Raw genomic sequence first — 17,649 nt, forward strand, 5'->3', positions numbered from 1 at the left:
CTTTAAGGTATACTTTGAATGTTGGTATACTTTGAATTTTGTTACAACATAGCCAGAGCAATTTCCACTACTAGGTATCCCACGTAAATGATCAGTCTTACATAATTCTAAAAAACCTTGAGGGTAGAAGCTTGGGGTTCAGAAGGAGGTCACTATTATCTCCTCGTGATATGAACTAAATTATACGTACTGAACTAAGACATAGTACGGAACTTTAAAATTTGCTCCCATAAAAATACAGAAGAGCAAAAAGAAAAAAAATAAAAGTCACCTAAAATATCACCATTTACTGTTCAATATTCCACAGAGTACATATTCCAGTCTTATCAATGTATGGAAATATGCAGCTTTACAAATTGTAAAAGCAGGGTTACAACTTTCTTCAAAATACAATTACCTAAATTCTGCCACATTGTTAAATAGTAATATCATTAAATATTAGATGTCATTTCTTTCTTTTTTTTTTTTAAGATTTTATTTATTTATTTGACAGAGATAGAGACAGACAGTGAGAGAGGGAACACAAGCAGGGGGAGTGGGAGAGGAAGAAGCAGGCTCACAGCAGAGGAGCCCGATGTGGGGCTCGATCCCATAACGTCGGGATCACGTCCTGAGCCGAAGGCAGATGCCTAACCGCTGTGCCACCCAGGCGCCCCTAGATGTCATTTCTAATGGCTATACAGTATTCCATCATAGAGTCATGACATATTTTTAACTAATTCTCTATTAGTGGATCTGGGTTTTTTTTTTTTTTTTGCTTAAACCACTATTATTAGTGGGATTTTTATCATCTACAAATATCCTTGATTACAAAGCTTTGAGCAATATCTATAATAATTTTGACAGGAGGAATTTCTAGAAAAGAAATGAAATTATTATGTCAAGGAGCCCAGCACCTCTGCCATGTATTCTAGGGCCAGTGTGATTGCCCTGCTGGCGGCGGCCTGGTGGAGCAGGTCAAGCTGGAGGCACGCATGGAGAGGACCAAAGTCTCCTAGGTGGCTGCAGAGTTTCAGCAGTACTGCATGCAGCATGCCTGCAATGATACCCTGCTGGGAGGTGTTCCAGCTGCAAGCAACCTCTTCCAGAAGCCCAGATCCCGTGCTTTATTCTAAAAGATTGTAGGGAAGAAGTTTGCTGAGGAATGCATTTAAGTACAAAGTGATGAATGACTGCTTCCAAATCTCAAGAAAACACTTTTCTCCAGCCGAAATGACTTTTAAGTATTTCAGACTTTTCCTGAGGTCTGGTCCTATAGCCAAAATTCTACAGAAACTGATGACTTTCTATTCAGATAAGGAAACTGGGTGAAGGAATAGACTTTAAATAACAATGGCCTGATTCTTTTGGTAAAGTGCTTTTATATTTAAGACAAACAAAAATGTTACTGCCAAATACAGCTCTTCCATAAACAAATTACTATATTTGGAACATGTTTGTTTTATTTATTACATGTTTCCATTTTGGGAAAGAAAACATTTTTGTTAAAAAAATGGAATATTTGTAATTTATTGTTCCAGAGATTTCTATACCATAGAAAAACTTTTTTTCTCATGAGTTTACAGTTTCTAAATGAAAACAAGCATTTTTAAAACTGGGGGAAGAACAGGCTTTATTAATCAAATGATGTGTTGATTTTTCTAAATGAGAAGACTGTTTTAACACTAAACATGGGAGGTGTTTCTTAGCAAACTTGTTTGGAAAGATTCATGTCGTATTGTGTATTAAAATGCCCCATCCTGCATATGAAACAGATTTGATCTTTGTCTTCTTTAAGTTCCTCTACTTTATAGTTGTGGTTGTACTTTAAAAAATAAATATAATACATTATTTCATATCTTTAAAAAAATGTTTAAATATGATTTTCAGAACACTGCAAATGATTAAAAATAAAATAATGTGAAAATACTACAACCTAAATGAACTCTTTTTTAAAAAAAGTATTTGAAAGAGAGACAAAGAGAACGCACAAGTGGGAGGGGCAGAGGGAGGGAGGGAGAATCTCAAGCAGACTCCATGCTGACCACGGATTTCACCGCCCTGAGCTAATGACCTGAACTGAAATCAACAGCTGGATGCTTAACCGACTACACCACCCAGGTGCCCCAACCTAAATGAATTCTTAATGTCACAAGTGTTTTACTTTGATGATGTGGCTTTGATTTAATTTGGGACACTTTAAAAAGGATATTTTTTGTTTGTAATAATCTTTGACGAACTTGGAAATAAAATTTTTGCTTAATTAAAAAAACAACAAAAAACAATAGCCACAAAATTACTATGTGAAAGCGAAGGCATATTTGTAAGACTTTTGATTTACATTGTTAACTGCCCTCTGATATGACTTCTACTTTACCAGTAGTGTACAAAAAGACCTCATTTCTCAACACCCATACCAACAAAGAATATTTAACATTTTTGTCAGATTAGTGAAAAAAGACCTTAATTTCAAAGTTGCATATCTTGGGGGTGCCTGCGTGGTTCAGTCGTTAAGCGCCTGCCTTCGGCTCAGGGCGTGATCCCGGAGTTCTGGGATCGAGCCCCACATCAGGCTCCTCTGCTGGGAGCCTGCCTCTTCCTCTCCCGCTCCCCCTGCCTGTGTTCCCTCTCTCGCTGGCTGTCTCTCTGTCAAATAAATAAATAAAATATTTTTAAAAAAATAAAAAAATAAAATAAAGTTGCATATCTTGATACACTAATAAGGTTAAACTTTTTCATATATATATAATGGTTATTTGTAGTTCTGTGAATGCTTCCTTTGCCTATTCTTAAAAAACAAAATCTTAGTCCAAAATTCTCTCTTGAATATAGATCATAGTAGGCTTTCTTAGCACATGGATTTCTGATCGTGTAATTTTATTGTATTCTTGATCTAGTCCCAACTACCTAACCTACAAATGAGGTCCCAAAGGGTAACTTGTTCAAGGTAAAAATGGGACAAGAACATTTTTAATGCTATACTGTGCCTGCCAGCTGGTATGCCTTGCTATACACTATATATATCAACTGTTACGCCTTGCTATTCTATGCCTACAACAATACAGAAGTTTTATGCAAAACACCTCTTAAAAAAAGTAGTGTAGAAAGACCCTTTAGGACTTCTAGAATTATTGAACAGACCTATTATCAAATAAAATCACACATCATATGAGATGCCAATAAAAAATAGTAAAGAACACTTCAAGGAACAATAGAAGAAAATGGGAGAAATTAACTAGCAAACCATTTCTTAAAACTTAAAATACAAAAGCCACGTCTCCATAAAAAACATATATAAGGATGCCTTATGAAAAGCAGCTTAGACAGGCTATTGGGGAGCAGACAGTCCAGAGTGTCACAGCTGGGGCAGAGTGAGAAAACTGTCCATGGGAATAGAGAGTAGCTGGAGGAAAGTATGAGGAGGCAACCATATGAGGTGAGGGATAGAGATGGTACCAGTCCAGCACAGGATACCAGGGCCCAAGCTGGAGAACATCTATGTGATGAGAAGGAGTGAGCCTGGTGGCAACAGGTGATTCATTATATACACACATAGGGATTGACAGAATACATGGATATATCAAGGATGTAGTGGGTAAAGGTAAATTCACACTATAGGTGAAGGTAATTATACAGAATGAAGCTTGGTAATCAGATGAAATTTGGAGATAATGGTGTTACAGAAATAGAGATATGAAGTTATAGATGATAATATGTGTATATATGTCTGCATACATGTTCACATATTTCCCTAGCTGTGTCTACTGAGGAGGGCCTGAGAACACTGATACCCTCCAAAGCAATATACCCACTAGGCACCCAGATCTTGATGTCTGAATACCATTCTTTACCAAAAGAAACCTGGGTTCCTTCAAGAATTGTCTGGTTCCAGGGCTAGGGTAGGGCAAGTACAGGATGGGCTTTGAATATCTTTTGCAAGAAAACAAAGAAGGACTTGGTTGTGAATTTGGCCATAAAGTGGCCAAATCTGAAACAATTTCAGAATCAAAATAAATAATGACAGTAATGGATCATATTGTGAATAAAATAGGATTCCACTAATCCACACAGATAAAAGAATAAATTCAACTTTCGATAAGACAGGACATTTATATCCTCCAAAATATCTCCTGATAAAATATATTTTAATTACAAAAGTCTGACAAATATCACCTTACTCAAATGATCCAAGTTAACAAAATGAGAAGGAAAACCAGTATCATGTACTCTAATAGGAAGCAATAAGGACAGAGCATAACTTCTATGACAGTCATGTCAAAGATACGTAAACATGAATCTAATCATGAAAAATACTACACAACCCCAAATTGAGGTAAATTCTTCAAAATAACTGGACTTTAATTTTCTAAGGTGCCTAAGTCATCAAACTGAAGGAAAGACTGAAGAACTATTTCAGATTAAAAAAGATGAGTAGGACATGACAACTAACTGCAATGTGAATTCTAGACAGAAACCTTTGCTATAAAAAGACATTATTGGAACAACTGGCAAAACTTAAATGTGATTTGCAGATTAGATGGTAGCAAAATATCAACGTCAATTTCTCAATTTTCAGGGCTGCATTGTGGTTTTGTAGGAAAATGTCTTATTGTAGAAAATAAAGTATTTGGGGTAATGGGACATCTTACTGGCAACTCACTCTTAAAAGGTTCTGAACTAAAAAATTAAAAATGAAAAAACTTATAGAAGGAGTTTAAATTATAGCTATTTGCACATAAATATACTATATAACCATATATAATTAGTGTCATACAGTGTTTAGGAATAGTTATGAGAAAAATACTACAAAACATGGATTCTCTAATGATTCTCTGCTTGTTTCTGGTTTATAGCTTTTATGTTATGGGATGTCAAAGAGAAGAAAAATCACTTCTATACTGTCAGTTAAGAGCAAACAGAATCATAATAGAACAATTACCATATCTGAATAAAAACTCAAGAGATGATATCAATTACTTGTCCTATTAGTTCCTTTTTTTAAATATATAGAATTAGTGTTAAGCAAGATGATCCTTTAGGTCATAATATCAGAATTCAAAATGGCATGGAAATACTATCATTCAAATGATTCCGCTGATAAAAATACTTGGCTTTTCTTCAATATCTATCAAAAACAAGTAAGAAAAAAACCAATTTACTTCATAGAAAATAGGGTAGGTAAATTGAGCTTTAAAAATGGGAGGAAGAGGGGTGGTGGCTGGCTCGGTCAGTGGAGCATGCGACTCTTGGTCTCCAGGTTGTGAGTTCGAGCCCCACATCAGGAACAGACAGTACTTAAAAATAAAATCTTAAAAAAAAGGGGAAGGAGCAAATCAATTTCTGGTATTTAACTTCAAAAGTTTCTAGATTCTTTTTTTAATTAAAAAAATATTTTAAGTTTTTTTATTTAAGTGAACTCTACACCCTATGTGGGCTCAAACTCACAACTCCAAGACCAAAAGTCAAATGCTCTTCCGACTGAGCCATTCAGGCACCCCAAAAATCTCTGGATTCTAAAATGTTAATTTTACTGTTCCTCCAGTTAGCCATAGAACTATATATGTTATAATTTCTTACTTTTAAAGCATGTACTCAAGTTTCAAAGCAGATTTCTAAAATATGGATAATATTAAATATTACATACAATGTATAGGATTCCCAAACATTTCTAATTCAACTACTTTAAAAAATGTACTTGGAAAATATCTGACTGCATATTTTGTACCTTATGCCACATTAAGAATAAGAGATATGGTCCTTGCCCTCAAAATCAGGTTAGTAAGGACAAACAAGAATAATTCAGTGATATACATATAACGATAAAGATATACACAGGCACTATGGGAACATAGGGGATTAAGATCATGAAGCTAGTCATCTCTCCTCAGCACCCACACTCCCCTCTTAAGAGAGCCTGATTACCAGTGAAGGGCAATCCTATAATATCCATGACCCTGACATACCTGCCTCAGGTGAACCAGGGGAGACACCTAACTAAGTTAAGCCAATCAGATTACCTCTTCAGGAAATTTGTAAAAAGAAAAAACGGAGGTGGGCAGCAGAGATTCCAAATCATAATCCGGACTGGTAGACATTTACTATCATATTCATACTGATAAGAAATTAATGAAACCCAGAAGAGAGTAGGCATAGAAAAACAGAGATGAGAAACCATGCAGCCAAGAAGAAAAGTAGTTTCTGTAATGCCTGACTATGCTTTCTGTGACTGAATCATGCAAGTCTTCAGTATTCTGAGTAATTTATCTGATTAAGTTTCTAACTCCTAACTAAGACAAATAGATAGCCAAATGTGGAGAGAGGGTCTGGGAAGGCTACTACCGAAGGAAGTAATGCCTGAGTGTAGTCTCAAAGGTAGAGGCATCAGGCAGTGAGGGAGGATGTTTTCAGCAGAGAAGACAGCAAGCATGTAGAATCACAATGAAGCAGAGGACACTGAGGGATCTTTAAGAACTTCTGATGGCTGAAGCATGGGGATATAAGATTGAAGGGAAGAGAGATAAGGCCAGAAAGAGAAGCAAATTTTGAAGGACCTTTATTACCCTGGCAAGGAGTTTGGAATCCACTGTCACCACCCCCATCCCACTGCAACTCTTGAGGTTATAAATGTAAGCCTGTGCCAAAACGTTGAGCTAAGCAAGTTTTTCACAGTTTTAAATGGGCGCGGGTGGGAGGAGAATAAGCAACAGAGACTATATGTGGCCCCTACAAAGTCTAAAATAAACACTATCTGGCCCTTTAAAGAATAAGTGTGCTTAATCCTGCTGTAAAAAATGGAAAGATTTTATGATGATGAACTAGATAATCAAAGGGGAATTTTTGCACGATCTAACAGAAGTATGGAGGATGGATTAAAGGACACCACTATGCATAAGAAAGCCAGTACAAACTACTGCTAAATTCAGAAAAGAGAATGATGATTTGCACACCACAGTACCCGTCAAAATGAGAGGAAAGGACCAGTTATTAAAGAAATGTTTAGGATAAGGCCTCAAATCCATAACATTGCCTCCAGACCATTGCATATAGACTGACCCCTGCCTTCTAACCCAGTCATGCTACTCCTTAATCCCTTGGCTCTGGTTTCATGCAGGCTTTTAATCCACTCCATCTCTCAGCCTAGAATGCGCTCACCTCCCACTTACCCATCTTTCTTAGTAAACACTGCTCACCCTCCATCCACTATCTCTCTACCTCAAAATTCAGATCACTCATTTACTTAGTCATTTAGTCAATAAATATTTATTGAGTACATGCAAGAGGGTAGAAATTATGCTAGGCTCCAGGGTGCAATGATACAGACACAGTCCCTGCCCTTATGGAATTTACATTTTTCAAAAAAGATTTATTTATTTTGGAGGGGCCACAAACGCATGTGGGGGGAGGAGCAGAGGAAGGGAAGGAGAGAGGGAGGGAGGAAGAGAGAGAAAGGGAGAGAGAGGAAGCAGACTCCCAACTGAGTGTGGAGCCTGACATAAGGCTCAATCTCATAACCCTGAAAGCATGACCTGAGCCGAAATCGAAAGCTGGACACTTAACTGACTGAGCCACCCAGGTGCTCCTGGAATTACATTTTATGGAAAATACTTCTAAGCAAATCAGGATTTGAACACTTAAGTTGGTGAAGTAGTTCAAAAATTATTTAACATATGTATATCAGCGTGCAAGAAAAAGTTTGCCATCCCTTCCTCCTTAAAACATTTCCTGCTTAAAATTTTTTACTTTTTCAAATATATTATACATATACATTTATTTTCTAAATTTTGTCCAAATTAGAATAACTGTACATTTACACATGGTTTCTCTTTTGATCTGAACCATCAGATTCAGGAACCACAGCATAGGCCAATCTGCTTGTATGTCTTGATGTATTTGACAAAGCCTATCACTAGGCGACCATGTTTTGAAAGATTTTGTATGCCAGATCATTTAATTTATCAAAATTTTCCTTCCATTTTTAGAAGCTACATCCCCAAACTATAAATGGCCTGGAACGAGAAACCACTGTATTTTATATCTTTAACATCACCACACTGTGGCTGACACACAGAAGATTTTCAAAAAAGGTATATTTGAGGGCTATATAACTTCCTACTAATGTTCCTGATCAGTGTGAATAATCATGGAACTAAATTTAGCTGATTTAATTCAATACAAAAGCAAATAAATGTTGACATTTTAGTTATTGGCATGTACAGCCTTCAAATGGGCAATACTTTTTATCCAAAATATTTTTGGACTATAGAAAATACTTCGGGGCATTTGGCTGGCTCAGCAGGTAGAGCATGTGACTCTTGATCTTGGGGTCATAAGTTCAAAGCCCCATTTTGGGCACAGAGCTTACTCAAAAAAAAAAAAAGACAAAATACTTCAAGGAGTAACTCTTGTTACTATCCTTTATTAAATCCTAGAAGAATTGAGACTTTCACAGGGGGACCCTTTGCTATAGAGAATTCCCTAGTCAGATAAGTTTAAGAGGCTATGAGTTAAAATTAAACAATTTGGGACGCTTGGGTAGCTCAGTTGGTTAAGCATCTGCCTTCATCTCAGGTCATCTCAGGTCCTGGGATGGAATCCCTCATCACGCTCCTTGCTCAACGGGGAGCCTGCTTCTCCCTCTGCCTGCCATTCTCCCTGCTTCTGCTTTCTCTCTCTGACAAACAAAAAAATAAAATCTTTCAAAAAAAAAAATTAAACAAGGTAACGTTAAATCTTCAGTGTGCTTTTATATGTGGATATGCACTGTAGCCCCAAAAGGATATTTCCGAATTTACTAAATTTTTTTTTTTTTTAAACTAAAGACTATCAATATGGTAGGACACCAGCACCCTGAGGATACTATCTGGCAGCATCTCCTGAATTCAGTAATATTTGAGAGACAATTGGAAAATAAAAAATCACTTTTGCATTAAAAGCTTAAAATCTCTTACCTTTCTAACTGGTGGGCCATGAGCTTTTATTCACTGCTGCCACCAATCCTTAAGCTCTAATCAAGTAAGCAGTGCTTCTCAAGTTTCCATCTGAATATCCCTAGGGCAAAGGAGAGGCAGAAAAGAGAGTGAACACCTTACTCTGTAAGATGAAGAAATAGGCTCATGCAGTTGAACTCTGACACAAAAACTTTTAAGCCTTTACTTTATATCTAAAAATGTATGTGAAGTTTGCCTTCCATTCCATTATTTTCTGATATAAAAATAAGGTTCCCTCCAAAAGTTTCAATGCTCCAGGAAGATGTTTATCCTGCGGTCACCTGTAACTCCTAGCAAAATGCCACCTAGAGGTGTGAACAGTTTCAAGGACGGAAGTACAGCAATGGAATCTTGGTGAAAGGAGAAAAATGAACCTAATAGAAGGGAGGGTGATCACAGGTAATAGGTGAATAGGCAGTGCTGAATCTGAGCATCAAAATTCTGAGTGGAGATGATAATATGTTTTTTTTTCTTTTCTTCCAAGTTTTTATTTATAGATGAAAAATTTTTGTGTCAGTGCTGCACCATACCATCCAGGGGACCCAGTTCATAGGCTTTTCATTTGGAAACAGCTTGATTTTTTTATACCTATTTCAGCTGGATTGGGTTCAGCTACGAGTGACAGAAAACTCAGAATTTGTTAACAATGGCTTAAATGATTCAGAAGTTTCTCTCATATAAAAGCACAGGCAATCCCAAATTATGATCATTAGGAACCCAGGCTCCTTCTACTTTGCTGTTTTACCATCCTCAACATGTGGTATCCCCTTCATGGTTTAAAATAACTGCTAAAGGTCTAACTAACATCTGCTGATCAGACAGCAGGAAGGAGAATGAGGAGGTGAGCAATAGCCTCCTATTAAGGAAACTTTCCAACTCACAGAATACTTCTATTTACATTCCATACACCAGAACTTAAGTCACAACAGCTATACCTAGCTGAGAAATAAATTCTTTATTTCACCATATGCTCAGTCAAAAATTGGAGCATCTATAATAAAGAAAAAGAGGAAAATGAATACTGGTCAACATTTCTGTCATCATACTGTCTCATCCTAAAATGTAAAAAATGGTTGGCAGATACCTTGCAGAAATGTCTTAGCAGTCTACTGTAAAGAGTTTTCAAAAGCAGAAAGTCCTGCCAGTGGCCAAGGAACAAGACCAGTGTTCATAACGAACTTCTCTAAATATAAAAGGCCAATCTGTAGGTGACAGAGAAAGAAGAGAAAAATCTCAAGACCAGAATAACAATGCAAGAGCAAAGAAACAACCTAAGTAAGTTGTAGTTTGGGAGGATAAACTCACATATGCAGTCCACAAAACTCAGAAACGATTAAACAGGGCCATTATTTAAATAATGGAGTGCCCAAGCGGAGTCTGGGTAAGAACCTGGCAGAAAACCAAGTTACCAATTCCATCAGGAAAAGGCAGTAATCCTGGAACAGGACGTTAAAAAGGAAAGTAGACTTTTCCTCATTATTTAAGGACTGAACTCTCATTATTAGGCTGTATATGAACTTGGGAGATGTCCCTAATGCACAGACTGTTGAAAAGAAGGACTGCACTTTACCTTGAATAAGGCTGACTGAACAGTCTTCATGTTTAAAACTTTGATGACAATACTAGAAGCTGGATAAGACTCGTTTCAAAGTTGGCATCAAAATTCTGTTTTACACAGACTGTTCCTTAAAGGGAAAGGGACCTGAACAGGATATTGAGCTTCACAAATGTAAAATAAGGACTATAAATGGAGCAGCAGTTCAAAGGACAAATGCCTCTGTGTATAGGTTCATATTTTCTGGGTAGAGATAAATTTCTGCAAATTGCTTCTCTCAGGGAAATGTATATCTTAAGTAGGGCTTTGGATCTTCCTATGGAGTGTGTGTTCTTATTTTAGCAGTTGCTCACAAAAGACCAGGAACTAACACCCTAGAAAATAGCAAGATGGACTTCTGGTCCTCACTTCAAGAGAAAGGCAACAAGATTAAGCTAGCAAGCTATACCTGGCCTGGCCTATAACAGCTTATGTTTTATGCATGCAATGTTAAGATTATCATCCAGACTCTGAAAGACATTAAACAATGTTTTTTTGTTTTTTGGTTTTCTTTTTTTTTGGGGGGGGATAACTTGAAACACACGGATGTACACAACTTCTTTTACCACTGCTACCCTACCCTAGCTACTGTATACGTACTTCTTATACAGGCATACCTTACTTTATTGAGCTTCACTTTACTGTGCCTCACAAATAGTGCATTTTTTATAAACTGAAGGTTTCTGGCAACCTTCACTGTAGGGAACAACTCTACTGGGGCCATTTTTCCAACAGCATTTGCTCACTTCATGTCTTTGTGTCACATTTTGGTAATTCTTGCAAATTTCAAACTTCTTCATTCTTATATTTGTTATGGTGATTTGTGATCAGTGATCTTTGATGTTACCGTTACAACTGTTTTAGGGCACCATGAACCACACCCACACTTAATTGATAAGTGTTGTGTAAGTTCTAACTGTTCCACCCACCAGCTCCTCCCCCATCTCTCCCTCTCTTTTTGCTTCCCTGTGCCCTGAGACACAATATTGAAATTAGATCAATTAATGACCCTCCAACGGTCTCTAAATGTTTAAGGGAAAGGAAGAGGGGCACATCTCCCACATTAAACCAAAAGCTAGAAATGATTACGTTTAGTGAGGAAGGCATGTTGAAAGCCGAGACCTGCCAAAAGCTAGGCCTCTTGCACCAAACAGGTAGCCAAGCTGTGAATGAAAAGGTAAACTTGATGGAAATCAAAAGTGCTATTTTAGTGAACATGCAAATGAAACAGCCTTACAACTGAAAGTTTTAGTGGTCTGAATAGAACAAACCAGCTACAACATTCCCTTAAACTAAAACCTAATCCAGACTAAGGCTCTAACTCTCCTTAATTCTAAGAAGGCTGAGAGAGGTGAGGAAGCAGCAGAAGAAAAGCCAGAAGCTGGCAGAGTTGGTTCATGAGGTTTAAGGAAAGAAGCCACCTTTATAACATTAAAGTATAAGATGAGGGGGCACCTGGCTAGCTCAGTCAGTAGAGCATGCAACTCTTGATCCTGAGGTCTTGAGTTCGAGCCCCACACTGGGCGTAAAGATTACTTAAAAACTGTTTTATGAAAATACAAGGTAAAGCAGCAACTGCTAAAAGAGAAACTGCAACAAGTTATCTAGAATATCTAGCTAAGATCATTAATGAAGGTGGCTACACTAAACAAAAGATTTTCAATGTAGATGAAACAGCCTTAGATTGGAAGAAAATGCCAACTAGGGCTTTCATATGCACTAGGAAACCAAAAAATTTTATATGCACTAGGAAACCAAAAAATTCATTTGACTTGCTTTATTGTGGTCGTCTGGAACCTAACCTGCCGTATCTCTGAGGTATGCTTGTATTTGGATATAATTAACTTGTGGTTAAGGTGTACAGGCTCTGCTGAAGAAGGAAAATACTGTTAATGGTAAGTATTCTGGAAAGCAGATATTACGTCAAAAAACAGGGCTCAGAAAGTAGATATTCAGGTGAGAAAAGAACTAAGTCTCTCTTGACATGGACTCAGAAGAGTCTAACATACTCAGGGGCAACTGGGTAGTAGAGAGAATCCTGAGTATGGGCTTCTGGCCTTGTGGAAGGATAGGAGCTGGGCAGGAAGAGGAGCCTTTTCAAGGCAGTGTTCAAACAGGTGTATGTATTACTGAAGGTACACCAACACATTCCAAGAGCCATCTGAGCAGGATAAGTTTTAAGAAAATTTCTGTATCGGGGCGCCTGGGTGGCACAGCAGTTAAGCGTCTGCCTTCGGCTCAGGGCGTGATCCTGGCGTTATGGGATCGAGCCCCACGTCAGGCTCCTCTGCTGTGAGCCTGCTTCTTCCTCTCACACTCCCCCTGCCTGTGTTCCCTCTCTCACTGGCTGTCTCTATCTCTGTCGAATAAATAAATAAAATCTTTAAAAAAAAAAAAAAAAAGAAAATTTCTGTATCTTTAATTTCCCTATGTTTACTTTCCTAAAAATGATCTACTTTCCCTAAACCCTCATTCTTCCACAATTCCAAAGAATCCCATACTTCTCACCCATACCAAATCTCATTACCATGCATTGCCCCAAGTTGTAACACCTCCATGGAACAAAACAAGGGGATTATTTAAAGAGTGTCTTAAAGCCTCCCTTAATACAGGCAACATTAAACCTCAGGCTTGTGTCTTTGCCTGTCTTATAAGTATTTCTGCTAAAGCATTGTTTTTATGAATGGCATTTTGCCCTGGTTTAGGAATGTTCTGAATTCATATATATTGTTTAGTGTGATGACAGGAACAATAAAAACTTTTCATTTAATGATTTCTTCTTCCATTCTGAAAATATTGTCCAAAAATGCACTGTCCCAAGAGAGCTCCATGAAAAGAAGAAATCAATAAGAAACTTAGAAAAGTTCAATTTATATTTATTGCAGAGATGTGTGATAAGGTGATCAATACTTTAAAACATTAAAATCCACTGGATTCAAATAAAATTATGCTGGAGAAGTGGAAGTTAAATAGAAGTTCAATAAGAAAGAGGAATAATGAAAACTTCCAACTGTTAAAGATGAATTAATTCTAGTTTGTTTTTTAAAACCAATGATAGCATCAAATCGCTACTAAAATCAGGTACTTATGGGGAAAAAGTGTCAGCATCTAGAAAAGCCAGAAACTGTACTTTTTTTCAACTATTTAAACTTAAGATGAAAAATTCTAGGATTCAACTTAGAAATGTGAAAGGGTACAGAGTTTATCAAATTTCTTTTCAGGAGCATATGAATGTAGTAGGTAGAATGGTCCCCCAAAGTAGTCCATACCCAAAACCCTGGAAACTATGAATAGGTTATATTATTTGGCAAAATGGACTCTGAAGATGTAAAAAGATTACAAATCCTAAAACAGGAAGATTATTCTGGGTTATCCAGGTGGCCCAATCTATTTACAGGAACCCTTAAGAACAGAAAACTTTCTCTGTCTGGAGTCTGAGAGATTCAGTAGTAGCATAAGTCACAGAAACTAGAAGCATGAGGGAGACTTGACTTGCGATTACTGGAGGGGGCAGGACTGAAAGCTTTTCAGCTTCTAAGAGCAAATACCAATTCTGGTTATCAGTCCACAAGGGATCTGCATTCAGCCAAGAATGTGAATGAACCTGAAGTGGATTTTCCCTCCAGACACTCTAGCATGGAATACAGCTCAGCCAATGTAATTAATTTTGGCTTTGTAAGACCGTAAGCAGAAGACCCAGCTGAGCCCACCTGGACTTCTGACCTACAAAAACTGTGAGATAAATTTCTGTTGTTCTAAGATGCAAAATATGTGGTAATTTGTGATTCAGGAATAGGACATTAACAGAGTGAGCAAAAATGTTAAGGTACCCAGAAGGGTAGGCTTGTGTCACAAGGCTTCAAGGGCAGCAATACCTTACAGACACAGAACTCTGTGCTTTAGTTTCCTTCTTACAACTTGGTCAAGAGCCACAAAATGCAAAAAGTGATCATAGAGCAATCCTGGGGTCCTAGGAACATCACTATGGTCATAACAACAAAACTTGAACCGAAGAGTTTGAAAACCTGTAACTATGAGCTAGTAGGACTTTACTCCCTTTCAAGGTTAAGGTACCTTTGAGTTTCTATATTAGGAAAATTTTAAATGGTATGATTTCATTATGAGCCTCATCAGTAAGAAACAATACACCACTTTCAGTGTTGTCAAAAAGGATAATGGATAATAATACATGTAAAATACATAGTGTAGTGCATGGCACTTACTTGATACCTACTAAGTTTATTACAAGTTTTACTGTATTTTACTTTGACAGTAAATGTACATTTTCCTAATGCTTAATCAATCCTAATCTTACTACGTTCTTTAAAGCCCCAAACTGAGGACTACATTTTAGTTTAACTTTTAAACAAAAGGTTTTTAATCTTTAATCTTTTAATTTGATGTTATCTCATTAGGTTATTTGGTATATAATGTTTAGTTCTATGTAAGGAAATCAAACACCTCAGAAGTGAGAAAAATAGAAGCCCAGCTTTAATGAGGAAAGCTGCTTTTAATTTTGCCCCACTCGCAGCAGACACGACAGATGTTCTTCACACATATTCCCAAGAGTATATAAGCGTTTTTGATGAAATTCCTCAAAGTTGATAGCACACATAAAGAACACCTCAGACTTTTCCCAATATCGTATTCATAAAAGTATGAGTATGTGAGTATTGAGATCAACACAATATATCAAAATATCCTTTAATAAAAATCAGTTTTTAAGTTAAACTTCATTTAAGTGAGTCTTAATTATTCCCAGACTTCTAATCCCTAGGTGATACAAGGTAAGCAAGTTCTTGTCTTATAGCCTAAAATTACAACAGAACATTAGAAACATACAAATATAGGGGCACCTGGGTGGCTCAGATGGGTAGGCGTCTGACTCTTGGTTTTGGCTCTGGTCATGATCTCATGGGTAGTGGGATCCAGCACTGTGTCAGGCTCCGCGCTCAGCAGGGAGTCTGCTTGAGGATTCTGTCTCTCCCTCTCCCTCTGCCCTCCCCTACTCAACCACACGCTCTCTAAAATAAAATAAGTAAATCTAGGGACACCTGAGTGGCTCAGTTGGTTAAGCGTCTGCCTTCAGCTCAGGTCATGATCCCAGGGTCCTGGGATCGAGTCCTGCATCGGGCTCCTTGCTCAGTGGGGAGCCTGCTTCTCCCTCTGCCTGCTCCTCCCCCTGTGCTCTCTGACAAATAAATAAATAAAATCTTAAAAAAATCTAAAAAAAACCTACACAAACAAAAAGACCTTACAGATTAATGGTTATGAATATGAACAGCACTAATGCAAGTTTTTACTAATAACATCATTTTAGATTTGGTAATCACATCTGTTATATAAAATAATGCCCACAGCATTATTTTTCTAAAGGTAGATGTAAAAAATGTACTTATCTATTATTGTTTTTATTATAATTGTATTCTAATAATTTGTAAAAGTAAAAAGAAAATAGAAATTCACAGCTCACCAAGAATTACAGTAAGTCCTAGTTATCACTGCTATTAAGAGTATTTTGATACTAATTTTTCATTATGAAGAGAGCACACATAGGGTATAGATTATGTTTAATTCCTACTGCAACACTAAAAAGTTTCTCTCTCGCTCTTCCTCTCAAAGTATATTAAAATTAAGTGAAAGAGATACTACTAAAGGCATAACCCTCAATCCAACATATGTCAATAATCATTAAAACCTTCCTTGCAAATGATAAAAGACACAGTGACTCTCAACACTGTGACTGAAAACTGATGGTACAGTTACATTAGCGGAATAATCAGTAAAGAATTCAAAAGAACATAGAATACATACAGATGGCCAACAGACACATGGAAAGATGCTCATCATCACTTATCAGGCAAATGCAAATCAAAACTACAATAAGGTACCACCTCACACCCATCAGAAGGGCTAAAATCAACAACACAAGAAAAACAGGTGTTGGCGAGGATGTGGAGAAAACCAAACACCTGTGCACTGTTCATGGCAATGTATACTGGTACAGCCACTGTGGAAACCAGTATGGAAGTTCCTCAAAAAGCTAACAGAAATACCTTATGATCCAGCAGTTGCACTAGTGGGTATTTAACCTGAAGAATACAAGAACACTAATTAAAAGAAATACATGCACTCTTATGTTTATAGTGGCATTATTTACAACGGAAGCAGCCCAAATGTCCATTGATAAATGAATGGATAAAGATGATGTCTGCCTCTCTCTCTCTCTCTCTCTCTCTCTCTCTCTCACACACACACACACACACTGGAATATTACTCAGCCATAAAAAAGAATGAAATCCTGTCATTTGCAAGGAAACGGACGGAACTACAGAGTATTATGCTAAGTGAAATAAGTCAGTCAGAGAAAGACAAAAACTGTATGATTTCACTCACATGTGGAATTTAAAGAAACAAAACAAACAAGGGAAAAAAATATGAGACCAACGAAGAAGCAGGCTGTTAATTACAGAGAATGGATGGTTACCAGAGGTGGCAGGTGGAGGGGGATGGATTAAACAGGTGATGGGGATTAAGAAGTGCACTTGTAGTGATGAGCACAGGGTTATGTATGGAAGTTCTGAATCACTATATTGTACACCTGAAACTAATACTATATGTTAACTAACTAGAATTAAAATAAAAAAATTAAAAAAAGAACAAGCATTAGAAATGTGGTATTCTATTTAATCATCTCTTCCACTACGAAGAGGAAGGAATGAAAGGTTTCACTGAAATGTTTCTAGTGGAATTGGTGAAATAGAAGCAAAAGATAATCAGATTTTATGGAAATAACAGTCACAATTTTATCATCTCAAAATATGAGTATGCTATATACTACATGAGTTTCTTATAGAAAAAGTCCGACTTGGAGAGAAAGGGAACAAAAAAAAAAATAGGAGATCCTCTCTCACATGGATTTATGAAAATTCTAACATAGTAAGTTGCCCCACAAATTGTAAGCTCCTATGGGAAACTCAACTCTATTGCCAAAGCTACCAACGAGATGACTGATGTCCTGCCTTCAAGCTACATCACACACACCTGGAGGGGCTGTGGTAGATTATTATTGTTTCTGAATGTACTTAA

General features: G+C 37.1%; 1 protein-coding gene across 6 annotated transcripts in view; it reads right to left on the reverse strand.

The window, feature by feature from the left end:
* The window catches only part of ATF2 (activating transcription factor 2), a 78,979-nt gene that overhangs the window by 56,656 nt on the left and 4,674 nt on the right, over positions 1-17,649 (reverse strand). For 4 of the 6 annotated variants that reach the window (XM_034654764.1, XM_011226217.3, XM_034654765.1 and 1 more), the window contains exon 2: positions 8,928-9,027. The exons of the other annotated variants lie outside the window; for them this stretch is intronic. The gene's annotated coding sequence lies outside the window, so the exon portion shown is untranslated. The remainder of the gene's footprint in view (positions 1-8,927; positions 9,028-17,649) is intronic. 6 annotated transcript variants of the gene reach the window in all.

The sequence above is a fragment of the Ailuropoda melanoleuca genome, chromosome 2 (genome assembly GCF_002007445.2).
Source record: "Ailuropoda melanoleuca isolate Jingjing chromosome 2, ASM200744v2, whole genome shotgun sequence".
NCBI classification, from domain to species: Eukaryota; Metazoa; Chordata; class Mammalia; order Carnivora; family Ursidae; genus Ailuropoda; species Ailuropoda melanoleuca.